At 39.0% G+C, this 14,555-nt stretch overlaps 1 protein-coding gene across 3 annotated transcripts in view; it reads left to right on the forward strand.

The window, feature by feature from the left end:
- Nucleotides 1-740: 740 nt before the first annotated feature.
- Nucleotides 741-14,555, forward strand: part of fam168a (family with sequence similarity 168 member A) — a 58,994-nt gene continuing 45,179 nt past the window's right edge. For all 3 annotated transcript variants that reach the window (XM_035385141.1, XM_035385143.1, XM_035385142.1), the window contains exon 1: nucleotides 741-941. The gene's annotated coding sequence lies outside the window, so the exon portion shown is untranslated. The remainder of the gene's footprint in view (nucleotides 942-14,555) is intronic.

The following is a 14,555-nucleotide window of genomic DNA, read 5'->3' on the forward strand; positions in this document are numbered from 1 at the left end:
TACAAATAGATATGGAATAATGTGAAGTTAACAGTAAGATAAACACGGTAAAATAGTATTTAAAAGCAAGATTATTATTATTATTATTATTATTATTATTATTATTATACTAGCGTTCCACTTAACATTTGTTTTTCACATTTTATGGAACACACGATTTGTACATAGGCTACTGTTACAGTATATCTACTGTACTTATTTAGCTTCCTTTGCTCTGTGGCCAGCATTTAATTACCGAAACATTGCTGGTTAACTAAAAGCTAAACTCATTTCCTTATGGCAGACGTTGTGGGTGTTAAAAACGATAGTATTGACTAGGCGTCGATTCTGAAACTGACATTTTCACAAAATACGGCACAAAACTGAACTGATGAAGAACGTATCCCATTGTCTGTCGATGTTTTCAACTGCACTCAACATCACTAGAGAAGCGGGTTGGAGTTGGAGAAGTGGGTGAAGTGATGGATAAGACGTGAAGCTGCAGTTGAATTTGGGGTGGGCACAATCCTTGGTTGCCAAGACGTGTTGTCGTTCCCTTAGCACAACAAAATAAAGGTATCTTCACTTCTAGGCTATTCTGTGGATCTCCCCCTGTCTCTCCTGTTCCAGTCGTGTTCAGGCGAAATGAGTGTGATTTCGCGTCAGAGAGTGAAGGTCCTCCCCCTGTGTTTGCTGGCGGTGGCCCCTCTCCGTCCCCCCCCCCCCCCCTCCCTTCCTCCCTCCCTCTCTGGCATCCCCATCCCCCACTCTGTATGTGTGTGCCTGTGTTACCAACGCCGCTTGCAAGCCTGAAATTGCTGGAGCAAAGCAAGCCGGAGGAGGAAACCGCCAGCGTTTACATAGAGAAAAAGACAATTCACTGAACGCAAGGAGAAGAGAGTGAGAGAAAGAGAGTCAGGAAAAACTAGGAATAATTAAAATAATTCAACTGGATCACATTGGTAAGTCAAACTCCAAATTAAATCGCGTTTTTATGTTTCTGGCGCGTGCGTTTTTTCTTGCAATTGTCCGAATCTGAAATTACATTTTGAAAGCTGGAACATATTAGAGATTGTGAATATTAAATGAAGGCAGTTAGCAGACGGGAAACCAACATAAGAACCGTGGTGGTTCTTCCCTCCTCCATCATCATATTTGGATAAGTCCGTCGCCAGCTAGCCAGTTAGCTAACTACTAGTATACACCTACTGATTCGCAGGGATGGAATTTGTTAAACGTGACAGGGTCTGTAACGTTAGGTACACGCTAATGGCGTGGAAATGTTTCTCATGCTTAGACCTTATATGTGAACAACTAGTGTTTGTAGTTAATGTTATCGAGCTATACAAAAATGTTTCATTCCAATAGAGCATTCAGAGTTGTAGCTAAAGGAGAGGTTTCTCAAAATGGTGTCGGTTGCTAGTTTGTGTGCGACTGTGACCATTTTAAAACCAAGTGAATTTTCAGTGTGCAGCTATTTGGAACTATGTACGTGCGCACGCTGGCTAATAATAATACAGTGTGACAAAACGTCATTTAGCATGTCAATAAACAATAGCTATCTAGCATATCTAACACGTTAGTTGTTTGTAGATTTATTGGTATAATGTAAGATAAATGTAACGTTTTTTATTCTTTTTTTTTTTCCTTGCTCCCGCTTGTGAAATTGATTTTCCTATCTTCATATAAGTAGCTTAGTACTGTGTGCATTGTTGACGTTAGCTAACTTGATAGTTATTTAGCTGACTATGTAGACTAGCGTATACTCAGTTAACCGACTAGGTACTCCTGTGATGTTTCAAAGCTGGCGACGAATCAACCGGGCAAGCTAAAGAGATCTGTAACGTTAGTTTGCTAACTTAGCTAGCTTGTTAACGTTATGGCTGCTCAGCAAACACGCTAACGTTAGGTGGCTGTGCTTATGGGACATTTGGCTAGAAAAGCTAGCTAGCTTGGCAACGTTGCGTAGCATTAATTTAATATAATCCAAGGCAAAAGACCTTAGCCGACATCTCATTACTATTATTATTATGCCATACTAGTCTATTTGTAAATCAGGATTTGGCTACGTCATGTGCATGTGTAACGTTCATTGAGTTAAGGCTGCTAGATCTAACGTTAGATGGATGCCCTTGTTGGGCAACGTTATGTGTATAGTTCTTCATTATATTTCATTGTATATGTTGTAGGCCAATCAAATTTTTAATCCAGTATTTTTGTTTACACCTGCTGTCGCCTGTCTAAATATGAACGTCCAGTACATTAGCTGTACTTGTCGTACCTAGCGATGTCATTGACACTTAACGGAACGCCAACGATGACTGTTGAAGCGGTTAACGTTTGCTAGCCGATGGTCTGATTTTATTGTCCACATCATGAAGTGAAAATTTGCATGTGGGATGCGTTACATACACTTATAAGTTTGTTTTATAATTTTGAAGCTTTGCTTGGGCTGAAGGCAATAGGCCATGATGTAAACTGCACCTCGGTTAACTTACCGTTAGTTTGATCCTTCGTTGTTATTGTAGCTAAGCCTTAAATGTGTTTAACACTTCAAATACCAGCACGAGCTTTGAAGGGAGCACGAAATGAACTAAGAGATTGAAGTGTAAAATCACGTGTTAATTTATCTTTATTTACTGTTCTTCCAGCATGGTTGGTCAAACAATGGGCTTTTAAAACCGTTAACAAGGCGAAAGACCAAGGTATTTTGAAACAATGGTCCTTTTTGATAGCGTCCATTTTGTATTATAAATGATTGACTTGGACGTGTAATCTGTTATTTGAGTAATTTTGGGAAATACTGAGGCACTTGTTCAGTTGAATCAGTATGGGATTCTAGCATTTAATGCAAAATTGTGATAAAAATGAACATAGTTAAATTTCTTTGAAGTTACGTGCCTGATGTTGAATCTGGTCAGACTTCAAAATGTATTGAATGGCACTGTAAAGTAGGGACATTAGTCTTGTTTAATCCACATTTTTGAAGGAATATTCTTCACTGCTGTGAAAGTATGCCTGTTACCACAAAGTATAAGATTGATAAATGAATTTATTTATCTTTTGTATTTCTGGAACATGAACATATGTTCAGATCATGCTGGGCACCAGGAATGTAATCACACATTCTATTATTGTGAGGAATAGCCTAATTTTAAAAGATTAGGCTACATTCTGTTTTTCCAGTTGTGTTTTCAAACTGCACACAGTGTGCCCTACGCTTAGTCTAGCTATATATTTTACTTGTTTTTTAAGCTTGGCACTGATGTGAGAAGGCGAGCAGTTGTACTTAAAGTTTGTGAAAGATTGATGGACTTCCGCTAGAGGTTTGTCCAGGCACATAAATTTCAAGAACATTTCTATTTAGGTATCTGTTGTCTTATAAATGGAGTAAGAAACGTAGGTTCCCATGTTGTTATTATTATTTTATGTTAACTGGATACGCCTAACTTCAGTGACAGTTAGAAGATAATATTAAACACTAGGAAGAGGTGATGTGGTGTTCAGAAAGAGCCCTGGACTTTTTTGTCTCTCTTTATAGCTTTGACACAAGCTTGTACTAATGATTTGGTCTGCCTCCACATTCAACAGTCATTTGTTTATAAGTAATACTGATTCAGTTGTAAGATTCCTCTTTTATGTGTTATTTTTCTGAACTAATCAATTTGTCTAGGACGACTTGGACAGCTTACACTTTTAGATATTAATTTATACAGCTTGAACTTGAAACCGTCTGGTTGACCATGCTTGTGAATCAAGGGCAGATGGAATCTCAGCTTTTCTTGCCAGCTTCATTATTGTAAAAACTAAACACTATACACCGACAGAGTTCGCCAGGGTTTTCATTTATTTCTTTTATGAATGTTTTATTTAACTTTATTCCATTCATTGCAGTTGTCCCATTCATTTGTATGTATTAGATGTGTTTTATTTATTTTTATACATCAATGATTACATTTCTGATTAAAGTGAATTTTTAAATTAGCCTTTGTCATTAGCAATTTTCCCATAGTAGGACAGGATTGTGCTACTACTGACAGGCTTTTATATAGCCTAAACCAGGGTGGCCAAGAGGGTTCGTATGCATTTCTGTTTTTTGTGCGAACTTCTAGTCCAGTCGTTTACATGATCTTACATTTCAGTTAAATTTCATGATTAGCTCATGAAGGACAGCTGAAGTCTATTTATGGGTCCCTATATGGACATTTAACTCGTATATGTACTTTCATACATGCATACATACACACATATGTATGTGCTCCATAATGCTTTTCTTGATTTGGCTCTGTACTCAACAATGTTAGGTGTGTAGTCAATTAGTTCACATGTGGTTAAAGTGCTCATTCTCACCTTTTATTTAAAGGCATTTTTATACACTTTGGTTTCACCATATAGGAATCACAGTACTTAGGCCTATATATATATATATAGCCTATATATGGCCTTCCCATTTCAGGGCACCATAATGAATGAGGACATGGTAATTTTATACAATGAAAGTAGTCATTTTTAGTGCTTTGTCACATATTCTTTGCGTGCAATGATTGCTTGATGTCTGGGAGCCATAGACATCACCAGGTGCTGACTTTCGCTCTGTCAGGCCTGTACCGCAGCCATCTTTAGCTCCTGTTTGTTTTGGGAGCTAGTTGCCTTAAGGTTTTTCTTCCGCATATGAAACGCATCTTCAGTTGGACTGAATAACTTGTCCAATCAAGATTTTGATTGTCTTTGGCTTTGAAAAACTCCTTTTAAGCCATACATGCCCAAACCATGACACCCCCGCCACCATGTTTCACAGATGAGGTGGTGTGCTTTGGATCTTGGAAAGTTCCTTTTGGCCTTCACACTTTGCTCTTGCCGTCAAGTGAATCTTGGTCTCATCTGTCCAGAACACCTTTTTGAACACTGCAAGCTCTTTTAGGTATTTCTTGGCAAACTGTAACCTGGACATCCAATTTTTGCGGCTAACTAGTGGTTTGCATTTTTGCACTGTAGTTTTGTTGAAGTCTTTTGTGGACAGTAGTCACTAACACATCCATGCCTGCCTCCTGAAGAGTGTTTCTGATCTGTCAGACAGGTGTTTGGGGGGGGGGGGGGTTTGGTTCTTTGGTCATCAACTTTAGGGGTCTTCCTTGGACAACTCGGCCTTTTGCTATTTTTGAGCTCAAATGTGCTCTCTTGTCTCAGTGATGTTCCATTTGGTTTTACTTGTCCACTATTTCTTCTAATTTCTCAGCCTCATACATAATGGCGCCATTTGTCTCATTGGCACAACTCTGGTCTTCATGTTGACTAACGGCAATAACAGACTCCAAAGGCAATCAAAAGCCTAGATACTGAAAGCTCTCTTCAATCTCGACTAAGGAAGCAATTGATTGACCAATTGAACACACCTGGGTAATCAAGAAAAATGTTGTGTGTGTGTATATATTAGAGCCCGACCGATGCCAGATTTTTGGGTCCGATGCCGATCCCGATTTTGGAGAGTCCTAGCTTACCGATTAATGATGTTTTGACCGATATTTTGTCAAAATGTGCAACATTTTCAAATCCATTTGAAAAACTTTTAAAATATTTTATTATTTATTATAAGTTTCTATATTTAAGAACATTTAACTTATAAGCAAACAAATAAAAACAAAAATAAACACACAAAGAACTTTTTAGATAAAAAAATGTAAATGATGATATTAAATCAAATATATATGTATTAACACCATCTTTAAGTGTGTGAAATCAAAATAACTCCACACCTTTTGTTTTTACTCCTTTCTTTTCCAGCCATCTATAAAAAATGTATTTAAAAAAAATCAGTTTTCCAGTTTCAAACATGTATTTTTATAAATATTGTTGTTGTTATTAATTTGTTATTATTATTTCTTAGTATCTATTCTCAGTAAATTAATTAGATTTTCTTATTTTATTCCTACTACATGATCTCAAAGAGTAAGACTTTATCTAGCGAGCTTCCCTGTCCATAAGAATTTGGTGGTGAAAATAACTACAATGCGCTCTAGATGACACACTCGCTCGCAATAACGCATTAGCTATTGACACAGCCTCATTATTTCTTATTATATATTCTTAGTAAGTTAAATAAATTATATTTTCTTATTTTATTTCTACTACATGATCTCGAAGAGTAAGACATTATCTAGCGGAGCTAATGAGTGAATCAAGTGTAACGTTAGATTAAATTAAATTGACTGGATGAAATACGTGAAAAAAACTACAATGCTCTTTCGTGCAGGTTACCTGCGCTAACTGTTGGTTGATTCACTTCTCCAACAGCAATCCTTCTCTCATGTTATCACGACAAAGCTAGATAACATGGCTTATAAAGATCCACGTTAGAAGTGTTTTATCAGCATTTTTACTGTCTGGTTAGCTCACTACAATGACGCGTGACTAGATGACACACTCGCTTGCAATAACGCGTTGGCTATCGACACAGCATCATATAGCCTAGTAGCTAATATCATCTCAGATAAAAACACAAATGTGTGATGCATTCAATCACCATTTTATTTTGGCTGGTTATTTATTTGAGAATACAGCGATGTCCTCTGGAAATGTAGATCCACTTCATAAAGGCTTGCTAGCCAGCTAGCTTGCTAAAGTGAACCAAATATGTTAGCTAGCTCGCTCGCTTGATAATGAGGATTGATAAACATAGTGGTCGTATAAACGCATTTAATTAAAAACTTTCACTAAATATACATACCTTTATTGTGGCAATCGAATCTGTGCAGACAAGTCTTGCAGTGGAGAATACTGGATGAGGCACGAGTGACAAACGTCTTATTAGAGAAGTAGCGCGTCAGCTGCTGCAGTTCACACTTGTATTAGAGCTCCCTCTACTGGATAATTCTAGTAAATAGCAATTACAACGTTCGAACAGACAAGTACGGATAAATAATCAATGTTTTTTTTTGTTTATTATACTTATTTAAAAATCGGGACACATCGGTTGCATAACTGCCGATCCTGATGTCGTCAAAAAAGTCAAATAATGGCCGATATATCGGCCATACCGATATATCGGTCGGGCTCTAGTATATATATATACATACACACGCACACACACATACAAAATGTGTGTAAGGGAATGTTCCATAAATATTCATTTGACACGCTATTATTCATTATTTTGCCATGACCAATTTGAAACAAAATCCACACATCATCTTTTATTTTCATCAAAGTTCATGCGTATGAGTGCCTTTAGTTCTGTGAATTTTTAAAGCACCTCAGCCACCATGATGCCTCCTTATTCATAGTTTCAGAAATGTACTGCTGTTTTGTTTGTTTTTGATGCAGGAGAGTGTGTAGGCATAATAGCACATTTTAAATAAAGTTTGTTGCTGGTGCGGTATGAAATGGAGACTCAAAGAAGCCAGCATGCTGAATTGACTGACTTGCAGCCTCTTGTTTCCCAATTCAAGCAGAAATGCTTTTAAGTCTTTGCAAGAAGAAATATCTCACAGATGTACAGTTTTCTGTACTCTGAGTACGTTGGTAGGTGAAGCTTTTCAAGCCAAGCTTTTACACAAAGCTAGTTGCAGTTTTTCAGACTTGTATATTTTGACTTCTCCTGCGGATTAGGCTACTTCATTTGGAATATGTAATTGGAAAAATAACTTTTTTTTTGTTTTTTTCAACTTTTCAGGGCAATAGCGTTGTGAGTTTTCATTGTTCTGCTGTTAGCATTTATCTGTATTTTAGTAAGCCCGACATGGCATCATTTATGAATTTACTAAACGGCAGTTGCATTTTCTGACCATAAGCTAAACTGCTAGATGTATTTATTTATTTATTACAAAAATAAAGTACCAGTATTTCATTTTGAGTGTCCCTTCTCATTTTTATAATTTGAATGCTTTAACTGTTCAACCGCACATACACATTATTGTTTCTCTGCTGCAATCTTTTACTTAAAAAAATGTATACCAATTTGAAATGCTAGTTATGTTCGTACTCTTGTCTCATCACAGTGTCATCCATCTATTTGGCAGAGCCTCAACCGGTGAAGTTGTTGTAGCTGGCCGGTGCTTTTTTCAATTTGCAGTCCTTCCCCTGAACTGTGCTGTCATTGTGGCGAAAGACTGCATTACTTATGCAGGTGACACACAGGTGCAGGTGGCCAACCAACAGCCACAAGATAATGAGGGGCACTCTGAGACTGTCCTTCCCTGGGTGACACTAGAGCACTGCCCTGATGGGCTTCTGACCATGTGTGGTGTCAGAAATCTTACCCCATGGAAAACTGACCCGAGGGTCACATTTCCATATAGAAAAACAACCCCCAGGTCATTATTCTAGTATTGAAAAGTGACCTTCCCCCCCTTATGGGAAAAATGACACCCAGTCCCTCCTCGCCAAAAGAATTATAAAATGTGAAATATTCTTCTGAAATATGACCATGTAAAATCCAGCCAAAAGTGACCACCAAAGCAATAGAAAACATTTACCTCAGGAACATTGGATGTCACTTTCCACCTGTATTTAAGATGCATTAAAATGTAAAAATGTATTTGTGTTTATGCTGTTCCTGTTCCTACACTGTAGAAAATATCTGAATCTTAGGGTAAAGGTCTGTAAAATGGTAAAGGTTTGAAATTGTGAACAGCTGAAATGTAAATAATTGTATTATTTACAATGAATCATAATACATTTAGCATTTGATGATATACAGACTGCTACTGTATGCTTAACATATTGTTGTCGTTATTTATATGGAAGTTCTGGCAACGCAGTTGGCAGTATTTTACCATAAAATTAATATATATATATAAGTCTGTGTTTGGATATGCAATAAAAAATATGACGGTAATTTGTATGTGTTTATCTTAAGAATAAATATTTGTTTAAATTAAACTACTGTTATGAAATTTTAAAAAATACTCATATTTTATCAGTGGGGTTGCTTTTATATAATGGAAAAAGAGCATGCAAGTAGGATGTCCCAACCAACCACTGCTCAGCTTCTTGCACCCATATCACACTGACTTGCAGACTCAGTAGCTTTTCAACAAATTCTCAGGTTGTCCTTGATGTGAATGGGTCTATCCTACAGGTGGGATATTTTCAATTTTCATGATATGATTGCTAGCTGATTTATCCTTGCATTTACTCAAGTACTCTTATTTTATTGTTATTATTTTTTTATAGCAGCAGACCCATTTAAAGTGTTGAAGATCATTTTCTCCCGCATAGGCTAGCCTGCATGACAACAGTCTTTGATAATATAATCTTATTTTGAACCACTACCAGGTATGGCTGTAGCCTTAGGTGATTTTGTGGACCAGGATTGGTGGTTGCGGGGGAAGTTCAGAATGTAGGTTATACACATCTTTGAGCTATTACGATGGTAATTAGACTGTTTTTGAAGGATGCAAAAAAATAAATAAATAATTTTCCAAGTACATTTTAAAAAATGTTTAAGAATCTGCTAGTGAGTAACCTACTCGTTTACTCAAGTAAACCGGCCCACACCTAGTCTGTCCACAGAATCAACTGTGCATCTCAGTGTACAGCAAGACCTGCTGCTTTTTGCCCGTTTCTGCCCATTTCACAATTTTAAAAGATGCGAATTGAGGGTGCATGCACAGAGGAGGGGAGGGAGGGGCCATAGAACCAGTCAGTAATGTGTCATAGTCATGTAGGCTGAGCCAGCTAGGCAGAAATCAATCCCACGCCTGTCAAAAAAAAAGAAAAAAGTCCCCTGTTGTCACTGTTCTGAATGGGGACCCACCATAGATCAAGCTAGCTGTAATTGCTATTTTATTATAATGTCAGCAAATTATTTTGAATCATTGTTTCCTAAAGGTCAGCAGAAGTATTTTGCCAAAATAAACCAAATGATACTCAAGGGCTGTCCTTATGAGATTGCCGACTGAATCATTCTGTGACATCTAGCCACGTCAGTGATCCATGTCCGTGAAAAGTAGATGAACATTAGCTCGCTGGCCAATGGCCATATTCAGACGGTTTCACTTTTAACGTTCAACTACAGAAGCAATCTTAACAATATCATTTTGTGGGTAACTTAGTGGTACTCCGACCGCTATGGACACAAGTGAAACCCATGCTAGCTATCTCAGCTAAAACAGCCAGACTTGACTTAGGCTACTTGCTGCAATTGCATACATACTAAAAATCGGACGTGCTACAATTAGGCCTATAAAAAACTAACATTACAATGGGGAAAATATGTGCTGTTATAAAAATCAAATAATTGGCTTTAGAACTGAAAAAACATAATTTACCGTTTGTTACCCTTTTTTAACAAGTATGTGCCACTGCAGCAGAATTAGTAGCCCTGAGAACAGCTACATTCACAAAAGATGAAATGTTTTAAGAGTATTGAACTGCAGCTGTAGATGCAGGTGCCGCATCCTCTTAGTAACAAGCTGATCCAGTCCCAGAATCCATCCCTCAGTATACTGGGCTGAAAGGGAAACCTGTTTTAGGGAGGACTGTAATCTACGTTACTGCAACACTCAAATCAAATTATTTAAATTAACCTATGCATTTTAGAAACTTAATTTCAAAGGTTAAAAACCCACTATATGCCTATGAATGATCTCTAATGTAAACAACAAGAGCACATACATTAGCTCCCCTTCTGGACTGACAAATTTTCTCACAAAGTGTAATGTGAAAAAAATACCTCCAGGCAAGTGAGGAGTTTTTATGTGACATCAAAACAGTGTCAGTGCTTTTGAAGTAATATGCTGTATCCTATCATTCTAAACCCACTTGATAAATGGGATTTGGGATGATGTTTGAAATAAAATTCAGCATCATTCAATGTGCCGTGAAGCTGTCCTCAGCTATGAAAGCACCGTTGCTGTGACATCACGTGCAAAATTACAATGAACCAACTTGTGAAAGAAGAAACAAGGAAAACATGATAACCAAATAAGTCTCCACAAAAATATGTTTAGTAGTAGTTTTTAGAGAAACTACTTTGCACTGATTATTTAGCATGTTTATTTCCCCTGGCAGTTATTGTTTGTATTTTGGTGTAGATCGTGCTTTAGTTTATGGTCAGTTCTATATTTCTTCATAGCTGAGCCACTGTGACAAAATTTGACTGTTTTTCTCTCTATAAAGTACTAAAGTTTACTCTATTTTCCGAATTTGAACTTCAAACACAGATGGGGACATGCTAAAAAAGATTAAAATGGATGGGGAGACCCAAAGTGACAGGTTGCCTGGATTTGTGGTCTGATTTGTTATAGTTATTGATTGTGACAAGTAGTGCTGTAGGTGAAGCACTGCGTTTGTTTTATCCGACTGGGTAACCTTTTTTTGAGGCTAGAGAGAGACTTCTGTGTTTGAATGAGGCTGAACCCATCGCTGTAGAATGAGCCGAGGCTAGCCCTTCTCAAACTTTACCATTTTATTCAGAGCCCCAAAGAGTTCTCGAATGTGGCAGGTGCATGCCTGTGGTGGGAAGGCAGATATGTATGGCTCTGATATATTATTTATGAGCATGTCACACTTTTTTTAAGGTCCACAGGCATTTCTCAGCAGTTTGGAGACCTTCATCTTTGGGTGAAAATGATAACATTTCAGGCCATTCGCTAGTGAGATGCTTGATGTTGAGGGTGAAGAATAAGGTGTGTCATTAACCGCAGAGGTGGCAGATGTGCTGTTGTGATTGTGCAGTACTATAAATAATTTACTGCAAATAGCCCCACATAGCACAAACCAAAAATCTGTTTTCTACATCTCCTGTTTTTATAAAGCTTGTCTTGTCTTTCGGTACCATTAACTAGAGGGGCTTACTTTTTATGATTAAATTTTTTTCTCACAGCCAATTTCATATTTCTATTAGCATTGTTTTCCCAAAGAGAGACAGCAGAGGAACATATTAAATGTATTAAGGCATTTTGGACATGTTAAGATGATTCTGCATGACAGAGCGGTGTAGAGAATGTGCTTTCCCACTCACTAGCTGGATCCTGTACTATGCTCTGTTACATCTCTGGTGCAAATTCTTCTGAATGAATAAACAGGCCATATGTAAAGTCTTGAGAGAAATACGGTGTCCCTGCAGAATTCCATCTGCGGTAAATAACACTTTGCGTCAGGGCCATGTATCACCTAACGTATGGCTTGGGGTCATGCGGGAACACAGGTGCAGATGAAGGATAAAGAGGTTGGTGAAAGCGTTGTGTATTAATCTCCCGTTGAAGCAGTTCATCCTTCGCCTGGGGCAGTTTCTCCCACCGCCCCTCCCCTGTCCTTCCTGTGTATTCAGACTTGGCCTCTGGGCCTAATTTGATGATCACACTCACGCCGCGAGCCATCATGAAAGTGATATCAGAAAGACAATAAGGCAATAATGGACTGTAGGTAAGATCTGCTTTATCAACAGAATGCAGAGTTGTTTAGCACTACTGTTTGATGCGTGGGGGAGGGGAGCTTGTGATTTGCAGTATCACGTTCTCAGTGGGTAGGATCTATGAGCTCAGCAGTTGCCTCTTACCATTGTGTCCAGGCAGGTGGAAAGGCCTGCTCCTATGTAAGTCCTCAATAGCATAGCTACCTTTCCATTACAGAGGTAGCCAAGACACACGCACACTCATACACACAGGGACGTATTGGGATGTTTTTGGTTGAACGCTGTCACGGAGGACTGGTGTTACACAGCAAATTCCCTAACCACATTCACATCAGCATTCAGAATAATTCGGTTTTATGGAAGAGCGACACACAGAACGCTGTTAAAGAGCAGCGAGCCCATCATGCTGTGGGACGGGAGAAAGGGAGAGGGGGATGGGCGGCGGTAATACGGGTTAGGAGCTCCAGCGGCATGAAAGCCACACCATCCCCTTTTAAAGGAGGGTGCTGCTATGAAAGCAGAGAGCGATGGCACAAAAGGGCCGGCCCAGTCCAGAGAATGACTGCTCATGGCTTTCTCAGGAATGCAAGGACTCCGGGCTGAATGTGATGCAGAGATTTGGGCCACGCACTGAAATGTTGGTTTTGCTCAATTGTTCAGGAGATAATGGCCTTTACAAAACAGATGTAATGGTTGTGTGAATGCCAGCCATTTAATTAGAATAGGCTTTTTATAACTTTGGAAAAGCACTCATTGCGTGGTTAATACAATGACTTTTTTTTTCCAAGAGAGATAAGGACCCCCCATTAAACTCCTGTTGTGATACTGCTGCATGTGAGGTTGATTCATTTCTGGTAGCATTCTAATGTATTTTTATTCATATTTTGCGGGCCGAGTGTATCTCCTTTGTGTTTGAGTAGTGATTAGTTTACTCTCAAAGCTCTTAAGATAATTTTAGCCATAATTATAACCTTATGAGCTCTCTCTCTCTTTTGTTTTTTCTCTCTCTCCCTCCCTCCCTCATATCCCTGTGATTTGCGGTGTAGATTCATTCCGCATCTAATTGACTCATTTCATTTACCAATTTAGGGTATTAACAAAATAGCCTAGCTTTGCGGTGAGGCGCTAAAGAAACCCGCAAGCACACAGACTACACACGCGTACTTGGAACAGAGACTGAGCTTGATTTGAGATTTGAGGCAGTTGTGCGTTGTGATTGGTCACCGAGCTGCCTCAGTTGTTGGCATTCCCGTTGCCGACGGCACCCAGACGAGGCAGTCCCCTCGTCCCTCTGGGCACGGCTCTGGCTGCTGGGACTATGGGATTACACACACGCAGCGGGCACTGTTCGTTGTCTGACCTCCTAAAATCTGGGCTTTCCTCGACATCTCCCCCTGCGTTAATGTGCTCTTGCTCACTCTCGTGGAGGCTTTCTCCAGAGCTTTTAGGGCCGTTCAGACCTCTGTCCCTGCTGGCACATTGTTCTTCGCTGAAATCGGTTTCTGTGCAGGCAGATTGTTTAAAGGAGCATTTAATGAATGCAATTACGATGATGGTGAATTTTCTGTTCAGTGTGCCTGGGAGAGGACTCGAGCGTAACTCCTCTCTCTCTCTCGGGTATGCAGCAGTGCTCAAACCCACCCCTGCTCTGAGAACGTCTAATTTATTTATATATGTATGTGTATACATATTGGAACAAATCATTTTACATGCTTCGCTATAATGACACAAATCACAGGCGGTGTTATTCAAATTTTATTTTGAAGCACTTCAGCTGCTCTCTGGCACTGTTACTAGCGAAGCAGCACAAACAAAGCAGTCTATTTGTGCTTACTAACTAGCTTGCTAGCTGATAAACAAACTTAAAACAGTAGCCAAGCATCTTTGTTAACCCTAGTCAGACGTGCAAAAAAACTCTTAAGGAAAATCTGAGATATCGTTGAAAAATGTATACGTCTTGATCCTTCTGTTCTCGCTGTCTGCATTTATGAATAAAGACTGTGGCTGATGAGAGACAACAATGGCAACAATGATGATAAGGATAATAAAACGATGATGGCCAGTCAGTTCTTTCTTTCCCCAGGAAGGGAAGAAGCTGCAAGGCTGGATTTGCATCGTCTTTGTCTGGCTCTAGTGCTTTTGACCCTGGAGGGGTCAGAGGTCATTAAGGGTCAGCACACGTGCGAACACAAGCGGGCTTCAGTTTCGGCTGCAGTTTACA

Source organism: Anguilla anguilla, chromosome 12 (genome assembly GCF_013347855.1).
Source record: "Anguilla anguilla isolate fAngAng1 chromosome 12, fAngAng1.pri, whole genome shotgun sequence".
Lineage (NCBI taxonomy): Eukaryota > Metazoa > Chordata > Actinopteri > Anguilliformes > Anguillidae > Anguilla > Anguilla anguilla.